Consider the following 5,541-nt stretch of genomic DNA (forward strand, 5'->3'; position numbering starts at 1 on the left):
TCGGGTCAAGTCTTACCAATTATAGTTATGGACTTAGACATTAATCCAACAGTCTCCCACTTGGATAAGTCTAAAACTATTATTGTGTATGACTTCAGGAACTGATCAGCAATTGTAGCTCTCAAAAGCTTCTGTCGAACTCTGACCTTGTCGATGAACTCTGACCTTTGTCAATGACTTGTCCATTAGATAAGGGATCATATATTCCTCCATTCGAGATATCATATGGACTGAGACATGGATTATCAATCATTCTCTCTGTCCATTTGTTGTTTCCCGATTTCCGATTCATGATGACTGACTGATTGAACAAATCAAATCAGTCCTGGCTTGGCCAAGCACTCACATGTATCATCTTTAAATCATCGAGGGGCCCACAGATATCGCTTTTATCCCGAAGGTAAAAGGAATGGATAAACTTCGACTCATATGGCTTGTTCTACTACTTGTTGAATCATACACAAAGGCACGTTTTATAACATCGAGTTACCAATGCGTTTTCGTGCAATCAATGTATAACCAACTCATAGTAACAACTCATATCTCTAGGTTTGAAGAATATAAGATATTATCGTCTCATGATCACTCGTGATAAAATCCATGAAGTGATTCAAATGAGCGCGGGTTGAATCCAATACTCAGAACTTATGAGCACTCATGAGTGTTGTAGCACCACTTTTGTCCACCAACTTGGACCTCTACAAACCAACCCATGACAGTCTTGATTCATATCTACTTCCAACATATGACCGACTGTGGATGGTTTGAATAACTTAATCATTCAGGAAGAGCGACTTAGTTATTCTGGAAGTCAAAACATGCAAAGTGAAACACAAGAATAAATGAATCAAATATGGTATCAAACCCTATGAATATAAATAAACACTTTTATTTATCACCATACTGATTACTCATTATTCATTGTTTCGGTTTTATCAACTTTATACTTGAATTTAAAACAATAGTTGTCCCATGCTCCAAGCATGTACACTATGTTTTCTAAACACTAGTCATGCCATACACCAAGTATGCATACTATGTTTGTCTATGATCTTTACTTTGTAAAATAGATCAATTGAACATCACTCCAATGATCCTCTTTTCACAGTCCCAAATCCTTACTGCAAATGTAAGAATTCCAAATTCATGCCATTTACTGAAATCTGTTAGATTCTAAACTTATATGCATTGATCCTCTTAATGATTATGCACGAAGTCAGCAAGACTTGACAACAATCATTACAGAGAATTCCAAAGGAGATCAGCTCCTTGGAAACATCCTTCTTTCATTAAGTTTCCTAATCTTACACAAATTGAATAATTTCTAACTTTGAAACATTTCCATATTCCATTTTGACTATCACTTCTGAACAAGAGTTGCCTCCTTACAGATTATGTCAATATGGTCCTTCCAGAATTAACATTATACTTCCAACTGTCCTTGAGCAACCAATCTTTGGTAAACCTTAGATTGTCCTCGACAATTGCTTAATCATTTTAGTCATATCCAATTCTAGACCTTTTCCCTTCATAATGCCCCTGGCATTTGGAAAATTTTAGAAAGGATGAATATAGCACATGTAATCGATCCTATATCCGAAGCATATGGAACACGATTCATGATGTCTCACATAAAGACTAAACCAGTCTTTTGCTATAATATTTCCATTTCAATTTGCCAAGTTCTCAAAATTCAGATTATGAAAAGGGATGCCGTAATCATAATCGAATTTTAGAACGCAAATAATGGACCCATATATAGAATTTCCTTATGTTGAGTCATTCCAACATGAAATTCATATATATATATATCCTTGATTAAATACAATTAAAATCTCAATCTAAGCTTCTAGAATTGAAATGAAGTATAATTTCCTCTCCCTTAATTATAGAAAAACAACTTTTTCAACCCCTGCAACCTCACGAATTGAAACTTTTGTTTTCTATAATTAACATTGCTAACTTGCAACCTTTGTCATAATTATCATGCTCCCACTAACATGATGATTATTAGCATAACACTTATGCTCCCACTAGCTTTGACATGTACTCAGAAATCAGCTGACTTTCTTACTAAAGTTCAGATTTCTGATACTAGATTGTTTTGATAAAACTTTATCAAAATCATACACCTCTCTTAGATAGCTCACATGTGTGTCTAAACAATTTTAGAACTATGAAAAGGGATGCCGTAATCATAGTCTCAATTGTTTAGACCTTTGCCACTTCTCACAAGTCCATGTTAGTGTGCCGGTAAACCACACACGCTCCACTAACGACTTTGAGAATGCAAATATCACAATTGCTATCTAGCTAAAATCTACTTAGTGAAAGTGTTTCCTCACCATCATTTTCATGAATCGGAGAGAAACCTTATGACACTTAGATTTAATAGTGTATGTGTTCTTATCCATGTGAATTTGTCAAAACCATAATCACAAGACAAGGTTAGTGACAAATCCAAACTCATATTGATTAAACTTGTGCAATCTTAAATTCTTGCCATTTGGCAGCTCAGGTGCCTGCCATTGCTTCCAAGTAGTTATGTAACCAATTGAGAACTCTCAGAACTCCTATGCAAAGCCAACTTGAATAGGCACAAAAATTTCAACACGATAGGTTATAAACCTCAAGTCGTGTGCTAGTGAAGGACTTTAGGTTTTATTCTTGATTAAGTCTTGAAACTTTCAAGAGCTTTAAGACTCCCACTGTCCTCTTGACATATAAGACTCCCTTGTCAAATATTCAAGAGATAGTGCGGATTCTTTATCAAGACTAACACTTTACACAATTGGCCTAAGTTGGTCTCTGTTTTATCCAAAACATCACAACTTACCAATTTCAAATGTACAAGAGTAGATAACCTTTTACTCTTACATTTGACTAGTGTTAACAAACCCTCTTTAAGATATGTCACTCAAGTTACAATCTTGGAGTATAACTCTAAGAATTGTTTTGAAACGAAGTATGACTCATCTTCTTGATGTAACCATTTCAACAATTCATGACTCCTCTTCCTAGTCATAAGAATGCACTAAGATGTCCTTAGAAGACCAATTGTGATGTGGTCCTTAAATCATTAATATGATCACAAAACATGATACTAAAGTACTCTCCCATCTTTTCAGATTTGAGAAAACTTTTATCTTTCTGCCTAATTGGAACCTTTTCCAATGTCTCAGAATTACACTTAAGCTTGTAAGTATAACCATATTTACTGAGCTATAGTAAATTATGACGAATAGTCTTATCGATCTTTTGTGGTGGACATGACCAGTACAAAAGAATGTGTACTCGATCCCTTTAGTCCTTCACTTGACTCACACATCCATGTGAACAAGTAATTAGTCTTGATTTTCCAATGCTTGAAAGTTCTCATTCATCATACTATTCAACTTGCATGATTCCAAGTTTCGGTCCAATTGAAACTTGGGTGATGAGGAACTTTCCTGATTTGGTAAATTTAGACACTACCACAAATGAAAGAATCAAATCCATTTTCCAATATTGTTGTCAGTGGAATCATATAAGCAACAATTTTCCACAAATGCCATTGTAAGGATACTTCAAATAAATAAAATTAAACAATTTTCTTTTATTTTAAAACTTTGCGGAAAAACTTATCCTTACAATCCACATGGAAAATTGTTGTTATCTATTCCTTGCTCAAAATTCTGATGCGATCGAAATCCACCTTCGCGATCAGAATCAACATATACTTCCTTTAAGATTTCTCTCTATTCTTTGATTCTTAAAACATCAACATGTGACCCAGTCACATCATGTAATGAGGATCTCAGAATAGAACTTAACAGAGTTAGATAATAGGCTCTACCTGATGTAGAGTCAAACTTATTGACTTTAACATCCTTAGGTAAATTTGGCAGCTTTGCAATCAACGCCCCTTCCTTTGGCAAAATAAACATATGGACCCTTTGGTAATGGGACTATCTCAGACTTAGCCTTTCTCTTTACCATTTGGTCAACCGGGTTGACTATGGCCAATCCCTTTCCATTGGGAAGAGAATGCTTTTTCTGGATTTCCAGTGTCACCATTGTCACTGTCCATAAAGTTTTTGGGAAGTTGATCTTCTAATCAAATTTGATTTACTATCGTTCGAAATCATTGCTGATTCAGCAGCACCAAGCAAATAGATATGATCATTAAGGTTCATGTCATAGTCTGTTTCATAGTAGTCCCAAAGGAACTCACTGTGTGACTTAGAAAGTGATTGAACATCCAACTTTCTCAAGACTTTGACACCCAACTCTCCCAGCTTGTCAATATGTGACTTCATCTCTAAGATGTGATCACACATAGACCTTGCTTGCCATTAGGGCTTGAGTGACCTTGAACTTGTGGGTTAGGGAGAATAATTGGAGGAGGTGGAGGAAGTAAAGTTCCAAGAGATTTGGGAAGATCATAGATGTCTGAACTAGACATCTTTTGGGAGATATTCAAGATAGTTGATCTAAAGTCCTTAATATAACACCCAATATGAAATATTAAGGCTAGGATCCAACAACCTATTTATAACTGGAAGAGGGATGCCGTAATCCGAGTTATAAAATAGTTGAAGGTAGGTAAATGACGATTTACCAATTTCCACCATGAAAAACGAAAGAATGTAATTAGGTTTTTAATTGGATTTGAAACTCCTAGATCTTTTGAGATTCATTGAACTTTTCAATGGCATGTTTCAATCTCGAGTGTGCCCTTCAGGTTTTGTGACTGGGATGTCGAGGATCACAAAACAAGGTGTGAAGTAACCATGCAAATATACTTGGTACCCTTAATATTTACCCCTCAATCAATGTGCCGGTTAACCACACGAGCTCCACCGATACTATGATAAATATTAAGTTACCCTTTGCCTACTTTGTTAAATCCAGGTTAGTGTGCCGGTTAACCACACACGCTCCACTAACGGATTAAACAAAGTGCAAAGTGTAATTTCATGGATTAGCACCTTATTCACATTTTCCTAAGTAACTAAGATTGGGAATTTATAAGTGTTTAGTTACTTAGTATTTATCATTAATACTTTTAATGAAGGGAGAATTATAGTCCTTGTCCTACCCGTTCGGCTAACGACCCTCCACCAGTCAAGGAAGCGGTGGGTGAGAGTGGACACCCATTAAACTGTCATTTTATAGGCAGTAACCTTATACCCCCCTTATAGACCGACTTCGTGAATGAGGCCTACTAACGGTAAGACTGACTTGCTCTTATACATATATTTATTATTAACTTATAATATTATAAAGTATAAGGGTTGAATTTTAACTTTTAAAATTCTAAGGGCTAACTTGGAATTAAAGTATTCATGGGGAAAACTTTACAAATTCCAAAAATTGAGGGCAAGTTTTGAAAATATTCAAAACTAATTAATTCCATAACTTATGTGTTTAAAGTAGTTTTAATTAAAAAAAAATCTTCAAGTTCCATAACTTGAGGACAAGTTATGGAAGACTTTAAACTAATAAAAGAATGTAACTTTTCTTTATTTTTGTAACTTATGGAACTAATTAAGGTGACAC

This window comes from Lactuca virosa, chromosome 4, assembly GCF_052849685.1.
Source record: "Lactuca virosa cultivar CGN04683 chromosome 4, Lactuca_virosa_CGN04683_v6, whole genome shotgun sequence".
Taxonomy (NCBI): domain Eukaryota; kingdom Viridiplantae; phylum Streptophyta; class Magnoliopsida; order Asterales; family Asteraceae; genus Lactuca; species Lactuca virosa.